Source organism: Choloepus didactylus, chromosome 2, assembly GCF_015220235.1.
Source record: "Choloepus didactylus isolate mChoDid1 chromosome 2, mChoDid1.pri, whole genome shotgun sequence".
Taxonomy (NCBI): Eukaryota; Metazoa; Chordata; class Mammalia; order Pilosa; family Megalonychidae; genus Choloepus; species Choloepus didactylus.
Window position 1 is genome coordinate 203151213 of NC_051308.1, and position 23327 is coordinate 203174539.

Sequence of the window (23327 nt, forward strand, 5' to 3'; positions counted from 1 at the left end):
CACACAAAACATCTCACACCCCCATCCCTCCCTATTATTCATTTACTTTTTGTCCTCATTTTTCTTACTCATCTGTCCATACACTGGATTACGGGAGTATGAGCCACAAGGTTTTCACAATCAACTGATCACACCATATAAGCTACATAGTTATATAGTCGTCTTCAAGAATCAAGGCTACTGGGCTATTGTTCAACAGTTTCAGGTATTTCCTTCTAGCTATTCCAATGCACTAAAAACTAAAAAGGGATGTCTATATAAATGCATAAGAATAACCTCCAGAATGACCTCTTGACTTTATTTGAAATCTCTCAGCCACTGAAATTTGATTTTTTTTCATTTCTCTTCCCCCTTTTGGTCAAGATGGTATTCTCGATCCCACGATACCAGAGCCAAGCTCATCCTAGTGCGTCATGTCCCATGTTGCTAGGGAGTTTACACCCCTGGGAGTCATGTCCCACGTAGAGGGGGAGGGCAGTGAGTTTACATGCAGAGTTGGCTTAGAGAGGCCACATGGGAGCAACAAAAGAAGTTTTCTGGGGGTGACTCTTAGGCACAATTTTAAGTAGGTTTAGCTTCTCCTTTGCAGGAACAGCCTTCCTAAGGGCAAGCCCCAAAATCAAGGTCTCGACCTTCTAAATTGATAGTCCCTAATACTTGTGAGAATATAAGGAATTCCCCAGGTGGAGAAGTTTAATATTTCCATATTTCCCCCCAGTCCCTCAAGGGGTCTTTGCAAATACATTTTTATTCTCTGTCCAAATTCCTCTGGATGTATTGGGATTTCACACTAACTTGCACAAACCAGCCAAATTTCACTCCCTATTCAAAGTTCAATATAATTATGGTGTTTGAATAAATTGACTTTACAAGTTAAATTATATAGTGTGCACCTAATAAACATCTCTTCCTTTGGTCTTACATAGAAGTTGAAATTTTGAAACACCATAAATATCGTTCTTTATCCTTTAGTCTGATTTACCTTAGTCCTAACCAAGTCCATTCCTTTCGTATCTCTAACTGAAGTGTGATCTCTTTTTCAGGCTCTGTAACACTTGCTGTACAGGATAATGCTGACATTCATAGCTGCTGGACTCTGGCTCTGAGTCTCAGATGTCACATAGATACCCAAAGTTCCAGAGACCAACCAGGTTATACAAAGAGCTCAGCATCTCAGAATTTAAAAATAGCCCTGACAACTCAGGAATATTTGTAACTTCTGTAAGAGCTTACAATCTAGGAACCTTTACAATAAGCTTCTCCTTGATAACCTATGCTCTCAAATTCATTTCTCAGAGTTTGCACGTTATAGTTAGTACATAATAGTGAGGCATTATAATGTTTGTCTTTTCATTTCTGGTTTATTTCACTCAACATACTATTTTCAATGTCCATTTGCCTAGTTGCATACCTCACAATCTCATTCCTTCTTGTAGCAGCTCAATATTCCATTGTATGTATACACCACAGTTTGCCATTCTGTTCATGGTCAGTGTACCCTTAGGTCACCTTCACCCACTGTGAATCATAAACACTGCCACCATAAACCCTGACATGCAAATGTACTTTCGTGGCCCTCTTTTCAGCTCTTCCAAGTATATACCCAATAACAGTGTTGCAGGACCATATGGCAAGTCCATGCCTAGCTTCCTGTGGAACCACCACACTGCCCTCCAAATGGGTTTCACCATTCTGCTTCCCCACTAATGGGTATTAGGTACCTCCCTCTCTCCACATTTTCTCCAGCACTTGTATCCTTGTTTATTTTTTAGACGGTTTTATTCACACACCATACATTCCCTCCTAAGTAAACAAGCAGTGGTTCCCTATATAATCACATAGTTATGCATTCACCACCACTGTCTATGTGAGGACATTTCCATTTCTTCCACAAAGAAGGAGGAAGAGGTTTAAAAAATACAAGAAAAAAGAAAAAGAAAAATATGACAACTAAAAATCAACATAAAAAAAAACAAAATTAAAATAAAATACAATAAAAAGGTCAGACAACACCACCAACACCAAGAATACCATACACTTCTCTTATATCCCCCTCTTATAGACATTTAGCTTTGGTATATTGCCTTTGTTACAACTAATAGAAGCATCTTACAATGTTACCATTAACTCTAGACTCTAGTTTGCATTGATTGTATTTTTTTCCCCAATTCCATCCCATTTTCAATACCTTACAATGTTGACATTCATTTGTTCTCCCTATTTTAAAAAGTTCTTATATTTGTACATTTAATCACAATCATTGACCACTCTAAGTTTCACTAAGTTATACAATCCCAGTCTTTATCGTCTTATCTTTCCTTCTAGTGTTCCTACGTGCCCCTAGCCTTGTTCTTTCAACTGTAATCACCTCATCTTTATTCAGAGTACTTACAATATTGTGCTACCATCACACAGTATTAACGCTATCCATTTCTGGATCTGTACAATCAATCCTGTTTACCCTTATGTACTCCTTCGGCATCAAATGCTCAGTTTCTACCCTCCTCCTATCTCTTGATTACCTGTATTGTCCTTTAACTCTCAAATTTTACTCATCAGTGTCAGTTCATATTAGTGAGTCCAAAGATTACCCATCCTTTTGTCGCTGGCTGATTTCACTCAAGGTAATGTCTACTGTCTACCATTTTGACTTTTGGAATTTATATGTCACATCTTATTTTTTTTTTTAATTTTATTTTCCCTCTCTCTTTTTACTTTCACTGATAGTCTTCATTTCATCTCTCTTCTCAAAACTGCTCTCTCCTGTCTTTTCATATCTGCCTGTGGTGCTCCCTTTACCATTTCTTTTAGAGCAGGTCTCTTGTTCACAAACTCTCTCAGTGTCTGTTTTTCTGAAAATATTTTACTCTCCCTCATTTTTGAAGGACAGTTTTGCCAGATATAGAATTCTTGGTTGGCAGTTTTTCTTTTTCAGTATCTTAAATATATCATGCCACTGCCTTCTTGCCTCCATGATTTCTACTGAGAAATTGGCACGTAGTCTTATTGAGCTTCCTTTGTGTGTGATGGATCGCTTTTCTCTTGCTGCTTTCAGAATTCTCTTTGTCTTTCACAATTGATAATCTGATTATTAAATGTCTTGGAGTAGGTCTATTTGGATCTGTTCTGTTTGGGGTATGCTGAACTTCCTGGATCTGCAGTTTTATGTCTTTCATAAGAGATGGGAAATTTTCGGTGATTATTTCTGCCATTATAGTTTCTGCCCCTTTTCCCATCTCTTCTGGGACACCCATGACACATATATTCATGCTCTTCATGCTGTCATTGAATTCCCTGAGATCCTGCTCATATTTTTCCATTCTTTTCCCAATCTGTTATTGTTTGTGTATGATTTCAGATGTCCTGTCCTTTAGTACCTGAATCCTTTCTTCTGCCTCTTCATATCTGCTTTTGTATGTCTCCATTGTCTTTTTTTTTTATTTATTTAAGTATTATATTTCAACATCATTTTAACTGTTGATGGGCTTTTCATTGTGTGGTTGTATCAGTCTTTAGGATGCTTCCAATAATCTGTCAGTGTAAACAACAGTGCAATTATTTTTTTTTCTTTTTTTTTTTTTAACTTTCCCTTCTTTTTTAAATCAACTGTATGAAAAAAAAAGTTAAAAAGAAAACAAACATACAATAAAAGAACATTTCAAAGAGACCATAACAAGGGAGTAAGAAAAAGACAGCTAACCTAAGATAACTGCTTAACTTCCAACATGTTCCTACTTTACCCCAAGAAAGTTACCTAATATAGCAACGTTTCTGTGAACTTGCTCCTACTATATCCATCAGAAATTAACAGACCATAGTCATTCCTGGGCATCCCCAGAACGTTAAATAGCTTATCTGTTCTTCTTGGATTATTGTTCCCCCTTCCTTAATTGGTCTCTATTGCTAGTTCCCCTACATTCTACATTATAAACAATTTGTTTTACATTTTTCAAAGTTCACATTAGTGGTAGCATATAATATTTCTCTTTTTGTGCCTGGCTTATTTCGCTCAGCATTATGTCTTCAAGGTTCATCCATGTTGTCATATGTTTCACGAGATCGTTCCTTCTTACTGCCGCGTAGTATTCCATCGTGTGTATATACCACATTTTATTTATCCACTCATCTGTTGAAGGACATTTGGGTTGTTTCCATCTCTCGGCAATTGTGAATAATGCTGCTATGAACATTGGCGTGCAGATATCTGTTCGTGTCACTGCTTTCCGATCTTCCGGGTATATACCAAGAAGTGCAATCGCTGGATCGAATGGTAACTCTATATCTAGTTTTCTAAGGAACTGCCAGACTGACTTCCAGAGTGGCTGAACCATTATACAGTCCCACCAACAGTGAATAAGAGTTCCAATTTCTCCACATCCCCTCCAGCATTTGTAGTTTCCTGTTTGTTTAATGGCAGCCATTCTAATCGGTGTTAGATGGTATCTCATTGTGGTCTTAATTTGCATCTCTCTAATAGCTAGTGAAGCTGAACATTTTTTCATGTGTTTCTTGGCCATTTGTATTTCCTCTTCAGAGAACTGTCTTTTCATATCTTTTGCCCATTTTATAATTGGGCCGACTGTACTATTGTCCTTGAGTTGTAGGATTTCTTTATATATGCAAGATATCAGTCTTTTGTCAGATACATGGTTTCCAAAAATTTTTCCCATTGAGTTGGCTGCCTCTTTACCTTTTTGAGAAATTCCTTTGAGGTGCAGAAACTTCTAAGCTTGAGGAGTTCCCATTTATCTATTTTCTCTTTTGTTGCTTGTGCTTTGGGTGTAAAGTCTAGGAAGTGGCCGCCTAATACAAGGTCTTGAAGATGTTTTCCTACATTATCTTCTAGGAGTTTTATGGTACTTTCTTTTATATTGAGATCTTTGGTCCATTTTGAATTAATTTTTGTGTAGGGGGTGAGGTAGGGGTCCTCTTTCATTCTTTTGGATATGGCTATCCAACTCTCCCAGCCCCATTTGTTGAAAAGACCATTATGGCTCAGTTCAGTGACTTTGGGGGCCTTATCGAAGATCAGTCGGCCATAGATCTGAGGGTCTATCTCCGAATTCTCAATTCGATTCCATTGATCTATATGTCTATCTTTGTGCCAGTACCATGCTGTTTTGGCAACTGTGGCTTTATAATAAGCTTCAAAGTTAGGGAGTGTAAGTCCTCCCACTTCGTTTTTCTTTTTTAGAGTGTCTTTAGCAATTCGAGGCATCTTCCCTTTCCAAATAAATTTGATAACTAGCTTTTCCAAGTCTGCAAAGTAGGTTGTTGGAATTTTGATTGGGATTGCATTGAATCTGTAGATGAGTTTGGGTAGAATTGACATCTTAATGACATTTAGCCTTCCTATCCATGAACATGGAATATTTTTCCATCTTTTAAGGTCCCCTTCTATTTCTTTTAGTAGAGTTATGTAGTTTTCTTTGTATAGGTCTTTTACATCTTTGGTTACGTTTATTCCTAGGTACTTGATTTTTTTAGTTGCTATTGAAAATGGTATCTTTTTCTTGAGTGTCTCTTCAGTTTGTTCATTTCTAGCATATAGAAACATTACTGACTTATGTGCATTAACCTTGTATCCCGCTACTTTGCTAAATTTGTTTATTAGCTCTAGTAGCTGTATCGTCAATTTCTCAGGGTTTTCTAGATGTAAGATCATATCATCTGCAAACAATGACAGTTTTACTTCTTCTTTTCCAATTTGGATGCCTTTTATTTCTTTGTCTTGCGGGATTGCCCTGGCTAGCACTTCCAGCACAATGTTGAATAACAGTGGTGACAGCGGGCATCCTTGTCTTGTTCCTGATCTTAGAGGGAAGGCTTTCAGTCTCTCACCATTGAGTACTATGCTGGCTGTGGGTTTTTCATATATGCTCTTTATCATGTTGAGGAAATTTCCTTCAATTCCTACCTTTTGAAGTGTTTTTATCAAAAAGGGATGTTGGATTTTGTCAAATGCTTTTTCAGCATCTATTGAGATGATCAATTGATTTTTCCCTTTTGACTTGTTAATGTGTTGTAATACATTGATTGATTTTCTTATGTTGAACCAATCTTGCATGCCTGGAATAAACCCCACTTGGTCATGGTGTATGATTTTTTCAATGTGTCTTTGGATTCGATTTGCAAGTATTTTGTTGAGGATTTTTGCATCTATATTCATTAGGGAGACTGGCCAGTAGTTTTCCTTTTTTGTAGCATCTTTGCCTGGTTTTGGTATTAGATTGATGTTAGCTTCATAAAATGAGTTAGGCAGTGTTCCATTTTCTTCAATGTTTTGAAAGAGTTTGAGTAAGATTGGTGTCAGTTCTTTCTGGAAACTTTGGTAGAATTCCCCTGTGAAGCCATCTGGCCCTAGGCATTTATTTGTGGGAAGATTTTTGATGACTGATTGGATCTCTTTGCTTGTGATGGGTTGGTTGAGGTCTTCTATTTCTTCTTTGGTCAGTCTAGGTTGTTCATATGTTTCCAGGAAATTGTCCATTTCCTCTACATTATCCAGTTTGTTGCCATACAGTTGTTCATAGTATCCTCTTATAATTTTTTTAATTTCTTCAGGATCTGCAGTTATGTCACCTTTTTCATTCATTATTTTGTTCATATTGGTCTTCTCTCTTTTTGATTTTGTCAGTCTAGCTAGGGGCTTGTCAATCTTGTTGATCTTCTCAAAGAAGCAACTTTTGGTGATATTTATCCTCTCTATTGTTTTTTTGTTCTCTCTGTCATTTATTTCTGCTTTAATCCTTGTTATTTCTTTTCTTCTCCTTGGTTTAGGATTGGTTTGCTGTTCATTTTCTAGCTTCTTCAGTTGATCCATTAGTTCTTTGATTTTGGCTCTTTCTTCCTTTTTAATATATGCATTTAGTGCTATAAATTTCCCCCTCAGCACTGCTTTTGCTGCATCCCATAGGTTTTGGTATGTTGTGTTCTCATTTTCATTCGTCTCTATATATTTAGCAATTTCTCTTGCTATTTCTTCTTTAACCCACTGATTGTTTAGGAGTGTGTTGTTTAACCTCCAGGTATTTGTGAATTTTCTAAGTCTCTGATGGTTATTGACTTCTAATTGTATTCCATTGTGGTCAGAGAATGTGCTTTGAATAATTTCGATCTTTTTAAATTTATTGAGGCTTGTTTTATGTCCCAGCATATGATCTATTCTGGAGAAAGTTCCATGAGCACTAGAAAAGTATGTGTATCCTGGTGATTTGGGATGTAATGTCCTGTAGATGTCTGTTAAATCTAATTCATTTATCAGATTGTTTAGGTTTTCAATTTCCTTATTGGTCTTCTGTCTGGTTGATCTATCTATAGGAGAGAGTGATGTGTTGAAGTCTCCCAAATTATTGTGGAAACATCAATTGCTTCCTTTAGTTTTGCCAGTGTTTCTCTCATGTATTTTGTGGCACCTTGATTGGGTGCATAGACATTTACGATTGTTATTTCTTCTTTCTGAATTGCCCCTTTTATTAGTATGTAGTGGCCTTCTTTGTCTCTCAGAACATCCCTGCATTTGAAGTCTATTTTATCTGAGATTAATATTGCTACACCTGCTTTCTTTTGGCTGTAGCTTGCATGAAATATTTTTTCCATCCTTTCACTTTCAGTTTCTTTGTGTCCCTGTGTCTAAGATGAGTCTCTTGTATGCAACATATTGATGGTTCATTTTTTTTGATCCATTCTGCAAATCTATATCTTTTAATTGGGGAGTTTAATCCATTTACATTCAACGTTATAACCGTGAAGGCATTTCTTGAATCAGCCATCTTATCCTTTGGTTTATGTTTGTCATATTTTTCCCCTCTGTCTATTAATATCCTTTATTGTACCCATACTGAATCTCTTTAGTACTGAACCTTTCTCCAAGTCTCTCTGTCCTTTCTTTGTTTCTCTGTCTGTAGGGCTCCCTTTAGTATCTCCAGTAGGGCAGGTCTCTTGTTAGCAAATTCTCTCAGCATTTGTTTGTCTGTGAAAAATTTAAGCTCTCCCTCAAATTTGAAGGAGAGCTTTGCTGGATAAAGTATTCTTGGCTGGAAATTTTTCTCACTCAGAATTTTAAATATATCGTGCCACTGCCTTCTTGCCTCCATGGTGGCTGCTGAGTAGTCACTACTTAGTCTTATGCTGTTTCCTTTGTATGTGGTGAATTGCTTTTCTCTTGCTGCTTTCAGAACTTGCTCCTTCTCTTCTGTGTTTGACAGTGTGATCAGTATAGGTCTCGGAGTGGGTTTATTTGGATTTATTCTATTTGGGGTTCGCTGAGCATTTATGATTTGTGTATTTATGTTGTTTAGAAGATTTGGGAAGTTTTCCCCAACAATTTCTTTGAATACTCTTCCTAGACCTTTACCCTTTTCTTCCCCTTCTGGGACACCAATGAGTCTTATATTTGGACGTTTCATATTATCTATCATATCCCTGAGGTCCATTTCGATTTTTTCAATTTTTTTCCCCATTCTTTCTTTTATGCTTTCATTTTCCATTCTGTCATCTTCCAGGTCACTGATTCATTGTTCAACTTCCTCTAGTCTTGTCCTATGAGTGTCCAGAATCTTTTTAATGTGGTCAACAGTTTCTTTAATTTCCATAAGATCATCCATTTTTTTATTTAGTCTTGCAATGTCTTCTTTATCCTCTTCTAGGGTCTTCTTGATTTCCTTTGTATCCCGTACTATGGTCTCATTGTTCATCTTTAGTTCTTTGAGTAGCTGCTCTAGGTGCTGTGTCTCTTCTGGTCTTTTGATTTGGGTGCTTGGGCTTTGGTTATCCATATCGTCTGGTTTTTTCATATGCTGTATAATTTTCTGTTGTTTTTGGCCTCGTGGCATTTGCTGAACTTGATAGGGTTCTTTTAGGATTTGTAGACCAATTGAAGTCCTTATCTCTACTTTATCAGATCTACAGCTTCGTGGAGTACACTTTCTCTAACTAACCAGCAGGTGGCGTCCACGAGCCACCTGTTCTCCACAAGCCAGTTCTCCCCTGCTTAGCCTTTTTGGTGAGTGGGGGAGTGAGTCTTGTGGGGTCCAATTGGTGTACCAAGCTTGCGTGTGTAGTTGGTGTTGCCTGCCCTGTATATGGGGCGTGTTTCTGGGCAGTCAGGGATGGGGGGTGGCTCTAACAATCAAATCTCCCTGGTGATCCTAGAGTTTTAAAGCTGCTGCAATAGTCTAATCCTTCAGTTCAGTCCTGCCACAGTTTGTCTCTGCCACTGACCCACAAGTCCTTGGTATTGGCGTATGGCTCCTGAGACTTGCAAGTGGGCCCCTCTTCCAGGCCGTGCACCCCCTGGTCCTCTGTTGAGGGATGACTGTGCTATGTCACAGGTGAGTGCCGTCCCCCCAGAGCAGTTCTGGGCTGCTGGGCTGTGTAGGGAGGCTCCCAGTCTGCTGAAATGATGGCTGATTGGGGCTTTGTTAATTCACACTGCTCTACCTTCCCAATTCTGGGACAATCAGCTGAGGTTGCAGGGAAGGCTAATGTCCATGCCCAGTTTTGTGGTGTGTGCCTGTTATTTGAAGCACTTCCATCACACTGGGTTGTCTGGGGCAGCTCTGGGCTATGGGGCTGGCGATGGGCAGGAGTGTTTCCTGTCTACCGGGATGATGGCTGTGAGCGGACACCCCCCTTTTCTTGGGAAGTTGTGGTGTTTAGTGAATTTTCTCAGCCACTGGATTATTGCGTTTTGTCTCAGAGCTCTCCTAGTTCTGCTCTTGACTTGACCTGCCCAAATTGCAGGTCTTTGAAGCTTTCTGTATTGGGCTTCTTAGAGTAATTGTTTTAGAAAAAGAAAAAAGGATTAAAAAAAAAAAAAAATAGGGCCCTCCTCAGAGATCTAATGGGTTATTGAAATGCTAAGAGACAAAGCAACCAGGGCCATTAAGGAAAGGTCCACAGGGCAGAGAGATCAGCTTTTCTTCGGGATTTGCATATGTGCCTCAGGGCCTGGGCTCCGGCCTGAGCTCTGCCCTTCCCCCTTCTATGTTCACCAGAACTCCAAAAATCCTCTGCTTTTATTTTGGAGTTTTTCGTGTTGTTTTTTTTCTATGCCTGTCTCCTCTCTGCTGGGCTTGCTGCTCTCAGATTCTCTGGTGTCTGGTCTCCGTCTATGTATGGTAGGAGTTTGGATCAGCAGAATGAGTTTCCGATAAGGGCTGCCACTGCAGTTCTCCCTTCTCCTTCCTGGATCCATTGTCTTTTTCATCTCTTCTGTTGTGCCTTCCATTCCCTTAGGTTCTGCCAATTGTTTTTTCAAACTTTCAAGTTCTTCCTTATGTTTGCCAGTGTGATCTTTATGTCCTTCATCTCTTTTGCCATATCTTCCCTCAACTCATTAATTTGATATTTGAATTGATTTCGTATATTCGTTTGAAGATTTTTAATTTGTTGTTTCAACTCCTGTATCTCATTTGAAGTGTAAGTTTGTTCCTTTGGGCCATAGCTTCATTTTTTCTGGTGTGATTCATAATTTTTTGTTGTCTAGGCATCTGGTTTCCTTGATTACCCCAATCAGATTTTCCCAGACCAGATGGGCCCTGGTCTCAGGAAGAGGGTGTAATCAGTATCAAGTTTCCCTGAGTGTGAGATCCAGAAGGTTGTCAGGCTATCCTGCGAAACCTCTAGACTCTGAGCTTTATTTATCCTGCCCAGCAGGTGGCGCTTGTCAGCCCACAGCTCCCCGCCAGTGTAAAGAAATGCAGATACCTTTAATTCTTGATGGACCCTGTCCCCACCAGGGGCCAAGGGTATCAGGAGCCAAGCTTAAGCTGTTTCTGTTTTTTTTCTTTTTTCCAGGCCCTGGGATCTAAATTCTCTAAGGGAGGGCAGCCACTTGAACTGGGCCCCACCTCCTGCTTTTCTTAGGGAAGATAAGCTCTTTAGGGATTTATCTCCTACATGTGATTTTGTCTCTCTAACTATCTTAACTCCACATTTGCTTGGGTCTGTGCTGACAATTGAAAATGCCTAAGGCTTTCTCTAGTGAGCTACTTAGAATGAGAGAAAAAAAAAGGAAAAAAGAAAAAAATCCCCTTTTCAGAGCCAGTCCCCAAGCCCCCAGTTACCAATCAAGAACCAGAGTTGGTGCCTGGTTCTATGTGCCCCTTTTCTTGGCACACACCCTTTTTCAGTATTCTGAGTTCAGCTGACTCAAAAAGCTTCTTTTTATTTATTTATGTATTTTTCTCCATCAGTTCCGCCTCCTCTCTACTGGGAGAAACCTCAGGTTCCTTTCCTGCTTGCTCTGGGTTTATCTGTGCTCATAGCTTGTATTCAGTAGTCCACATTAATTAACTAAAATCGCAGTTGGAACTTGGTTGAGCTACCTTCCCTTCCTCCTAGTAGAGACTGCTTCTTTTTCCCACATGGTAGTGTTTCTGCTCACCTTGCTGTGCCAGTAGGGGAGGGACACCAGCTCTGCAGTTGGGGGAGCTTTACTTACAGTTCTTATGCTGCAATCTCAGCCATTTCACTCATTCCAGACTGCTATACAATGTGTTTTCGGTCACAGATGTCCCCCAACAGTTGTTCCAGACTATTTCCTAGTTGTTCCTAGCTATATGCTAGTTGTTTCAGATGACTAACTAAATTTCACACCTCCCTATGCCGCCATCTTGCCCTGCCTAGTGAATGTCTGGCCAAATGATTTTTGACAAGGGTGACAATTCCACTCAATGGGGAAAGAATAGTCTCTTCGACATATGGTTTTGGGAAAACTGGTATCTATATGCCAAAGAATAAAGGTAGAACCCTACCTCACACCATATACAAAAATTAACTCAAAATGTATCAAAGACCTAAATATAAGATCCAAAACTATAAGATTCCTAGAAGAAAACACGGGGAAGCATCTTCAGTCAAAAGCATGAGCAACAAAAGAAAATATAGGTAAATGAGACTTCATCAAAATGGACAAGTTTTGTGCATCAATGGATCTTATCAAGGAAGTGAAAAAGCCTGTAGAATGGGAGAAAATAATCTGAATCATAAATGTGACAAGTGTTTAATGTCTGTAATATATAAAGAACTGCTACAACTCAACAACAAAAAGACAAAAAAAAAATTTTTAAATGGGCATGTGACTTGAATAGACGTTTCTCCAGAGAAGATAAACAAATGGCTAATAAGCATAAGAAAAGATGCTCAATATCATTAACCATTAGGGAAATGCAAGCCAGTATTACAGTAAGATACCATTTCACACCCAATAGAATGACCACTATTTAAAAATGGAAAATAGCAAGTGTTGGAGAGAGTGTTGAGTAATAGGAACAGTCGTTCATTATTGGTGGTAATGTAAAATGGTGCAGCCACTGTGGAAGACAGTTTGGTGGCTCCTCAGAAAGTTAAGTATAGAAATACCATATTACCCAACAGTCTCACTTTTAAGCATATACCTCAAAAAATCAAAAGCTGAGACTCAGATATTTGCATCCCTGTGTTAGTAGCAGCATTATTCACACTTGTCACAAGATGGAAGCAACCCAAGTGTCAATCAACAGATGAATGGATAAATGACCAAAATGTGGTATATACATACAATGGAATATTATTCAGCTGTAAAAAGGAATGAAACTCTGATACAAGCAATAGCATGGATAAAGTCTGAAGACATCATGTTGTGTGAAATTACCCAGACATACAAGGACTAATGTTGTACAATCTCACTCATTTGAAATAATCAGAATGACCAAATTCAGAATCAGAAATTAGAATACAGATTACCAGGGGTAGGGAAGGACTTGGTGAATTGGGAGTTCATGCCCATGGATACAAAGTTTCTGTTTGGAGTGATGAAAAGGTTTTATTAGTGGATGGTATTAATGTTAGCAAAACATTGTGAATGTATTTAACACCACTGAGTTGTATACTTGAAGTGGTTAAAATGATTAATTTTAGGTTCTGTATATGTTTACCAGAATAGAACTGAACAACACAAAGATTTAACCGTAATGTAAACCATAGACTATAGTTAATAATATAATTAAAATGTTTCATTAATTGTAATAAAGGTACCATTCTAATGCAAAATGTTAGTGATAGGGAAAACTGGGGGTGGTGGTGGTGGTAGTTATGGGAATGCTGTACTATGTACATGATTTTTCTGTAAACCTACAGCTTCTCTAATTAAAAAAATTAAAAATACAGGTGCCATCTACAATTGTCAAAAAATATGAAGTACTGAGGGATGAATCCGACAAAAGGTATAAAAGACCTGTGCATTGAAAAGTATAAAACATTGCTGATAGAAATTAATGAAGACCTAAATAAATGAGGGAATATATCAGGTTCATGGATCCAAAGTCACAATATTGTTAAGATTTCAGTTCTCTCAAATTGATCTGTAGATTCAATGCAATCTCAGTCAAAACCTCAGCACACTTCCTGACAAACTAATTTAAAAATTCATATGGATGTGCAAAGGTCTAGAACAGCCAAAATTACTTTGGAAAAAAAAAGTTGGAAAAGTAAGTCCTGATTTCAAAGACTTAAAAAGTTAGTAGTCAAGACAGTGTGGTATTGGTATCAAGGCAGATAAATAGATCGATGGAACAGAATACACACAGTCTGAAAATTGACCCACACAAATATGGTCAATTAAATTTTGACAAAGGTGCAAAGACAGTTTAGTGAGGAACAGATATTCTTTTCAACAAATGGTACTGGAACAATTGGATATCCATATAAAAAGGGGGGAATGGGAATTATCCCTAGTTTATAGCATAGATAAAACTTTTATAAAAATGGATCATAGACCTAAAATGTAGAACCTGAATTTAAAAGTTCTAGAAAAAAACATAGGGGAAAACCTTTGTGACCTTGGGTTAGGTAAAGATTTCTTAGATACAACACTAAAAGCACAATCCATAAAATAAAATATTGATAAATTGGACATTATCAAAATTAAAAACTTGTGCTCTTTGAAAGACATAGTCAAGAAAATGAAAACAAGCCCCAAACTGGAAGAAATATTTGCAAACCAGGGACCTGATACAGGACTTGTATCCAGAAAAAAATAAAGAACTCTCCAAACTCACTAATGGGAAAACAACCCAATCAAAAAATGGAGGAAGTTTTGAACATATACTTCACTAGTGAAGATATGAATGGCAAATGTGCACATTTAAAGATGATCAACATTATGAGTTATTAAGGAATGCAAATTTCAATCACGAGATAAAACCAGACAACTATTAAAATAGCTAAAATTAAAAAAGATCAACCAAACAATTGTTGGTAAGGATATGGAGGAACTGGAATTTTCATATATTGAAGGTAGGAGTATAAAATGGTACAGTCACTTTGGAAAACATTTTGGCAGTTTCTTAAAAAGTTAAGGCAGGTAATCTACCATATGATATAACCATTCCAGTTCTAGGTATTACCCAAGGGAAATGAAACATATATCCATAAAAAGACTTGCATACAAATAGTCAAAGCAGATTTATTTGTAATAGCCAAAAACTGGAGATTAATCAAATGTCTATCAACAGGTGAATGGAAAAACAGAGTGTGGTGTATCCATAAAATGGAGAACTAGTCAGCAATGTAAAGGAATGAACTATTGATACATGCAACAATGTGGGATGGATATCAATATAATTATGTCAGGCAAAATAAACCAGGCAAAAAAAGAGTACATACTGACTGATTCCATTTATGTAAAATTCTGAAAAATGCTATCTAATCTATTGGGACAGAAAACAAATCATTGTTTGCCTGGGTTTGAGGGAGACGCAGGGTGGAGCAGGAGGGGTGACTACAAAGGGACATGAGGAATTTTGGGGTGATGAATTTGTTCATTATTTTGATTGCAGTGGTGGTTTCATGAATGTGTACTTTCTTCACAACTTACATAATTGTACCCTTTAAATAAATGTGTTTTATTGTATGTTAGTTTTACCTCAATAAAGCTGTTACAAAAAAAATTTAATAGGAATGTTACTAACATTTCTTGAATGGTTACTATATTGTAGTCTGTATGCTACATATATTATATATTTACCTCATTTAATCTTCATAGTAGCCCTATGAGATGTTTTTCTCCATTTTACAGATGAGAACACTGAGGATAAGGTTAAATTAAAATGTCCAATTCTGGACACTAGAGCAGTCCTGAAATTTCAGAGGAACATTACCCAAATTCACCCAAGTAGTAAATGGAGAAGATAGCATTCAAGCCCAGGCCATTCTGACTTCAGAGACCATGGTTTTTTCATTACACCAACTTTTTTTTTTTTTTACTTCTAGTAATGGAACCCTTCCTTAAAAAAAGGCATATTATATGGACATACAGTACATAAAATCATCAAATTAGAGCTGTTCTGGTTGAAATAGGGACTTCTCCTTCACCTCCCTTGGTAGCTCCTAAAGCACTTCTTATGGAACATGAAAACTTTGGAGACCAAATACTGAATGCGAAGTGAATACTTACTGGCCTTCTGATTCTGGGTGAGTCACTGTTCTTTTTTTTTTTTTTTAATTCAGTTTTATTGAGCTATATTCATATACCATACAGTCATCCACAATATATGGTATGGTTATGGGAACACTGTACTATGTACATGATTTTTCTGTAAACCTACAGCTTCCCTAATTAAAAAGCGTCTCTCATTTATTTAGGTCTTCATTAATTTCTATCAGCAATTTTTGAATATTGTCCCTACTCCAAAAAAATAAAAATAAGAATGAAAATAAAAGTAAAAAAGAACACCTAAAGCATTCCATCCCCCCATCCCACCCTATTTTTCATTTAATTTTTGTCCCCATTTTTCTACTCATCTGTCTATACACAGCATAAAGGAAGTGTGAGCCACAAGGTTTTCACAATCATACAGTCACACCATGTAAGCTATATAGTTATATAATTATCTTCAAGAATCAAGGATACTGGGTTGCAGTTCGACAGTCAGGTATTTCCTTCTAGCTATTCCAATACACCAAAAACTAAAAAGGGATTTCTACATAGTGCATAAGAATGCCCTCCAGAATGATCTCTTGACTCTGTTCGAAATCTCACAGCCACTGAAACTTTGTTTCATTTCTCTTCCCCTTTTTGGTCAAGAAGATTTTCTCAATCCCATGTGCTGGGTCCAGGCTTATCCCCGGGAGTCATGTCCCCCGTTGCCAGGGAGATCTACACCCCTGGGAGTCATGTCCCAGGTAGGGGGGAGGGTAGAGAGTTTACCTGCTGAGTGGGCTTACAGAGAGATCAGCCACATCTGAGCAACAAAGAGGCTCTCTGGGGGAAACTCTTGGGCACAATTATAAGTAGCTTTAGCCTCTCCTTTGCAGTAAGAAGCTTCATAAGGGCAAGTCCCAAGATCGACGGCTTGGCCTGCTAAAGTAGTAGTCCTCAATGTTTGTGAGAATATCACTAATAATCCAGGTGGTGAAGTCCAATATTTCCACATTTTTCCCCAGTTTCTCAAGGGGGCCCCACAAATAGATTCTTATTCTTTGCCCAAATTACTTTGGAATGTATTGAGATTCCACACTAACTTTTACAGACCAACCAGATATCACTTCCTATTCAAAGTTCCATGTAATTATGGTGTTTGAATAAACTGACCTTAAGTCAAATTATTTAGTGTGCTACAGAAAATACAGATCCTGTACCAAATAAACTTATATTCCCTTGGTCTCACACAGAAGTTAAATCTTCAAAACACAGTCAACATTGTCCTTTCCCCTTTGACCTGATTTGCCTTAGTCCTAACCAGATCTGCTTCATTCATATCTATAATTGAAGTCTGAACTCTTTTTCAGCTTTTTTAATAGTTGCTGTATGAGGTAATACTGACATTCTTAGCTGCTGAGCTCTGGCTCTGAGTTTCAGGTCAGAAACCCAAAGTTCCAGGGACCCACCAGGTTATACCCAAAAAGCTCAGCATCTCAGAATTTGGACATAACCATTACAACTCAGGAATAGATGTGAATCACTGTTCTTTAATCAAAGATTAATGTAAGGTGATAATTGACCAGGATCCACCTGCTGGCATTATTCTCTCCCATCATTAAAGGGTAGAAAATGTAAAGAGAAGAAATTAGACAGTCTATTCTCAAACTTAGCTGTGATCTTTCTTACTGATGAGGAACTTAATCATGACTTTTCTGATATTACTCAGTTAATTATTGGCAAAGCTAGGACAAGAATTCAGCTCTCCTGAATTTTACCCTTGAGTACTTAAAAATTGATTTCATATTAGTAATAAAATGAATTCAGTTTGGTAATGGATGGTTGGATTGGTAGCACAACATCGTAAGCACAATTAATGTCACTGTACTGTACGCTTAAAAATGGAAATTGTTAAAAAAGCAAATTTTATGTTTTATATTTTGTTACTGCAATAAAAATTACGTAAACTCTCAAGAAACTTAAAAAATGATTTTAGACAATCTCCCTTGATTAAAATGTTGAAACCTTTGAGAAATATATTCCAAAATATAAACATATTTTTAGGTAATTCTTGTAGTATAACTTACTACCTATTGTACAAGGTCCACCTGTTTCCTTTTTATGCAGTAGTTTTAAGAGAAGGTTTACAGGCATACATCAGAGATATTGCAGATTTGGTTCCAGACCACTGTAATAAAATGAATATTGCAAAAAAGCAAGTGACACAAACTTTTTGACTTCCTGTGTATATAAAAGTTATGTTTACACTATACTTTAGCCTTTTTTTTTCAGTTTTCAAATGATTATTTGATCAGATTGTTTGAACATTAAATTTACCCTCATTTGCAATCCAAAATAATTACCTAAAATTTGCTATTTTGTTAATGTGTGTGTGTATTTTCTTTTATTCTGTATTTGTTTACTAAACTCTTTGGCAGTTTTCTGGGGGTATTCAGACTGCCACAATACAAGTCAAGAGAGAGCTTTTCTTTTGTGCTGCTAATTCTGAGCATTTAAATTTTGGTTTGTTTGGGTTGTGGCTTTTGTTTTTGAAGTCTGCACTTTTTATTTGTAACAATGGTGTTTTTGTTTTTTCTTTATCCTCTACCTCCAGAGTTTTCTTTTTCTCTCCTCTTCCAGTTTGCTAAAGCTGCTGTTATGCAAAATGGATTGGCTTTTATAAAGGGGATTTATTAGGTTACAAATTTAAAGTTCTAAGGCCATAAAAGTGTCCAAACTAAGGCATCAACAAGAGGAAACCTTCACTGAAGAAAGGCCAATGGTGTCTGGAACACCTCTGTCAGCTGCAAAGGCATGTGGCTGGCATCTGCTGGCCCTTTGCTCCCAGGTTCTGGTTTCAGAATGGCCTTTGTGCCAGTTTGGATGTATTATTTCCCCCCAAATGCCATGTTCTTTAATGCGATCTTGTGGGGCAGACGTATTAGTGTTGACTAGGTTGGAATCTTTGGATTAGGTTGTTTCCATGCAGATGTGACCCACCCATCTGTGAGTAATACCTTTGAATAGATTATTTCCATGGTGGTGTGGCCCCACCATTCAGCATGGGTCTTGATTAATTTACTGGAGCCCTATAAGAGCTCAGACAGAAGGAGCTCAGTTCTTTAGCCAAGAGAGACATTTTGGAGATGGCCATTGAAAGTAGACTTCTGCTAGTCCAGACTCCTAGAGAGAAATGTCCTGGGAGAAAGCCATTTTGAAACCAGAACCCCAGAGCAGATGCCAGCCATGTGCCTGTGCCTTCCCAGCTGACAGAGGTTTTCTGGACACCATCAGTGTTCTTTGGTGAAGGTACCCTATCATTGATATCTCTGTTTGGACACTTCTGTGGCCTTAAGACTATAACTTTGTAGCCAACCCATTTCTGGTATTTTGCATAATGGCAGCATTAGCAAACCAGAACAGCTTTCTCCAAAATGTCTCTGGGCTTCTGTCTCTTTTATCTTCTCTCTCTCAGCTCCTGTACATCTTTGCTTGTTCTCCTAGGGCATTTTTCTCTAAGCATCTCGGGGTCCTTGCTTAGCTTCTCCAGGACAAACTCTGAGCTTAGCATCTCCAAACATTTCCTGTCTGCATCTCCAAAGGTCTGTCTGGGGCTGTGTTGGCCCCTGAGCTCTCTTAAGGACTCCAGTAAACTAACCAAGACCCACTTTGAATGGGTAGGGTCACAACTGCATGGAAATAATCTGTTCAAAAGGTTTCATCTATGGTTGGGTGGATCACATCTCCATGGAGACAACCTAATCGAAAGATCCCACCCAAAGTAAGTCTGCATCCACAAGATTGGATTAAAAGAACATGGCTTTTGTGGGGGACATAATAGATTCAAACCAGCATGTCTCCCCTTCCCCCATTCTGCATTCACAGTTGAAGCATAGTACTAGGAAAGATACCTTGATGAAAATATCAGGATGGGAGCTCTCATCATTTGTCAGTATTTTCCCTAAAAGAAAATAATTTAGAAAGACAAATCAAAAAAACCTAAAGAGCATCTTTCTTTCCTTTTTTCTCTTTTTACGTCTCTTGTGCTGCATAAGTAGACAGAATTTCGGTTAGTTTTATGAAATGCAATGTCTAACACCTCCCTCCCTTTTTTTCTGGGAAAAAGAAACTGCCATGACTTGAAGTTGAGAATGTGGATACTGCCTCATTCAGACACACTCATGCTCCTTTTAACCAGCACATGTACTATACTGTGTGGCAAAAGTACACTGAAGGTGGGCTTGAGACCCAGCTCCATCTTTCTTACTGTAGCAAAGGCCAAGCTGCCTTTTACAACAAAGCACCACAACTGAACCCAAAGCACCCTCCTCCTCTCCCTTACCAGTCATTCCACTCAGTACTGGCCAAAAGACAGAAAAGCTGGTGCTAGCCTCTTCTGGGAAGAGATAGCTTTCTTTTTCTTTTCAAACCAGGTAAATCCATTGTTTTCCAAGATGGCCTATATTATGGTTTCCTATGAAGTCAATGCTAACTTAGTTAACAGCACTGCTATTGGTGGCTGCCACTGCTTCAGTGGTAGAATTTTCAATGTGGCATGTTGTCAGGCCTCACACACTCATCTCCTCATTCCTAAACATTCAGCATCTGTGCACAAGCCTCACTTCTGGGTTTTTCAAAAGATTGAAGATTTCTAGTGGGGGTTGCAGGTTTCATCCCAGCGGTAACAGATTAATCTTGGTTCTTGTTTCCTCACTTCTTTTGTTGCCTAAGTAGCAACAGTTTTTGCTTTATTAGTCCTCGATCTGTTTCTGTCAGTTAACAGTTCATGGATCATGGGCCTAGCTTCTCCTAATTTCAATACATCCTTCCCAAATGCTGTACATAAATCCCCTATCAGTCCAGCAACACATGCTACCACTCCATCTGTATGATCCTTATCTCTAGCAATAAGGTCAATGAAAGACAAAATAAATTCTGCTCTGGGTTGTACCAGTATCACATCCTTCAATACCTAGATGAGTCCAGTATAGGCTTCCAAGCAGCCTTCCCTTAGCTCATTCAGATAATTCACCAAATCATAGTCTGACTTGTCCACCTGGGTTTGAGAGGCCTGCTGAGGAGTAGTCAGTACTACTTCTAGGTGTTTTTATAATCTCTCCACCAATAGCAAGGGCAGTATCACCAAAGACTGACAGAATCTGCGGTTTCGCAGACCTGTGGACATTTTCATTCCCCAAGTTCTCCAATAGTAGCTGCATCACCTCATCACAGAAAGGTAAGATGTTGGATTGCAGGGCATGGCATAAGTTTCCCATTAACCCCACAGCCACCAAACAAACCTGATAACTCAGCATAGTTTTTCAATTCAATTCCCAGGAAGGGTTTAAAGGCCTCCATATATTTTAGGAATTCACCACCCAACACTAACTGCCAATCAGGGCATCCTCTTGCACTTCCCTAGACCCAGCTGTGCTTTGGAATATCCTTAACAGGGAGGCAATGACCACATCAGAGATCTGCAGAGCATCTTGATGCTGCATTTTCCAGAGAACATTCTGGAGAATTGCACAAAGTAAAGACTGAGGGTCATTGAACTGGATCCTATTGGAAGGGCTCTGGATATGTGACTCCATCTGAAACACTTGTTGTAGTTGTTCCATGATGACTAGAGTCATTTTTGAACCACAGAGACAATCCTTGGCACTATTTTTCACAATTTCCATCAGAGATTCATATGCAGCACTCCTCAAGTCACTATGGTGTCCATCAGGTCTGTCTGTGATTTCCAGGAGCTTATGAACTATAAGTTCAAATGAAGAGGATAAGCAATAAGAAACTGGTTCTTCCTGATAATCAGCTTCAGCCAGACTGGACAAAGCCTAACACACATTTGAAGCCAGTCTGAGTTCAGCACTGAGGTCCCCAGTCAGACATTGCAACAGGAGAATTCAAGTAAATACCATTGATGGCAGCTTCAGGGAGCAGTTCACAAACTCTGCACAGAGAACATGCAGTTGTATCTCGAACAATGACACTGTGGTCTTTTATTAATTCTATTAGGGTGGACACAGCCTGTATAATTAGTGGTTTGAGATGACTGGGCTCTGGTCCTTCCAAGATACAGCCAAATACCATCACCACTGCATCCTGAGACTGCCAGTCAGTTGTTGATATGTTCTTTGATAAAGGGTAGGGCATGTGGGACAATGTCATCTTCACAGCAGGTAGCCAGAAGCATGAGGCACACCCCTGCTGCTTTGCAGGTGTTCTGGTCATCGTTTTCATCCTGTTCAGTTAGTGTTTGTGTGAGGATTGGAACCAGCTACTGTAGTGTGCCCTTAGAATAAAGCTTGCTGGTATGCTCAGAAGGATGTCATTCTGTTGCCTCTGAAGCCTCAATGTCCAAATCATTTCCTTATCACAGACATTGGATCAGAATTCAGTCCCTTATAGGGCCACCTCATTAATGTCACTTTTCATTGCTTCAATTGTGATTGCAAAAAGAGCAGGACCCATATATTTCTGCATATACTGATAATACAAGGACATTATCTTCACCAGATTCTGTAATGCAGCCACTCATGCCCTCGTATCTGGACCCTGTGTGGCTTCACAGACCACCTGCAAAATAAAGTACCTTTCAGACTCTGTCAAAGTTTGCTTTGGTGAACTCCAGTGAATTCAGAAGTGCATTTAGTAGCCACTAGCTTCACATTATTACTAGGCTCTTTTTTTCTCATCCTCTGGATTATGGCATCAGAATCTCATTATCTTGTAGCTGCTCCGGGACTATATCTTGGCAAATGTAACCAATAGTTTCCAATATTGACTCTTTCATGTGTTCTGTGCTCTTGGGATTTGTGACATTGGCCACCAACTGAGGAATTTTTTCTGGCCACTGGTTCACTGGGATCTCTGCACAAGCAATATCAGCCATGCACCTTGAGGCAGAACTGGGCTGGTAGATTTTTCTGCCCAAAGTTTGCAAAACATAGTTCTTGACTTCCCTTCGGGCATATTAGCATTGATAGCAAACCATCTCTGCCGCTATTGTGTCTTGTTTGTATGTATCCTTAGATGTCAGAGAGTTCTTGGTTTGTAGACAGTCTGCAACTCTGGCAGCCTGTTTCCTGGATTTGCCAGCACTCTGGACAGTTCCACAGGGAGCGTGGGCAAGTTCTCTATGGCTGCAAGCTTTGGGAACTTCCAGTTCAAGCTGACTGAGAGACATGGTCTTCTCAAGGATGGTGATCAGCTCCACGGAGGAGGTGGTGGGAGTGACTCACCCTTGGATGACAGTCTGGCCTCACAGTCTGGCCTCTAATGGGGGGAGGGGGTTGGGGATCAGGGAGAAGGGTGGGGTGGGAGCTGTTCTAGTTTGTTAATGCTACCAGAATGCAAAACACCAGGAATGGATTGGCTTTTATAAAAGGGGGTTTATTTGGTTACACAGTTACAGTCTCAAGGCCATAAAGTGTCCATCAACAGTAGGGTACCTTTACTGGAGAATGGCCAATGGTGTCCGGAAAACCTCTGTTAGCTGGGAAGGCATGTGGCTGGTGTCTGCTCCAAAGTTCTGGTTTCAAAATGGCTTTCTCCCAGGACATTCCTCTCTGGGCTGCAGTTCCTCAAAAATGTCACTCTTAGTTGCACTTGGGATATTTGTCCTCTCTTAGCTTCTCTGGAGCAAGAGTCTGCTTTCAACGGCCGTCTTCAAAATGTCTCTCATCTGCAGCCCCTGTGCTTTCTTCATAGTGTCCCTCTTGGCTGTAGCTCCCCTTCTAAACATCACTCACAGCTACACTTAGTTCCTTCTGTTTGTCAGCTCATTTATATGGCTCCACTGATCAAGGCCCACCCTAAATGGGTGGGGCCATGCCTCCATGGAAATTATCTCATCAGTGTTATCACCTACAGTTGGGTAAGGCGAATTTCCATGCAAACAACCTAATCCAAACGTTCC

At 38.9% G+C, this 23327-nt stretch overlaps 1 protein-coding gene and 1 pseudogene across 1 annotated transcript in view; one reads left to right on the forward strand and one right to left on the reverse strand.

The window, feature by feature from the left end:
• ZSWIM5 (zinc finger SWIM-type containing 5) overlaps window positions 1-23327 on the forward strand; it is a 250126-nt gene that overhangs the window by 114150 nt on the left and 112649 nt on the right. The gene's annotated exons all lie outside the window — the stretch shown is intronic.
• Window positions 20055-22619, reverse strand: LOC119528188 (annotated as a pseudogene).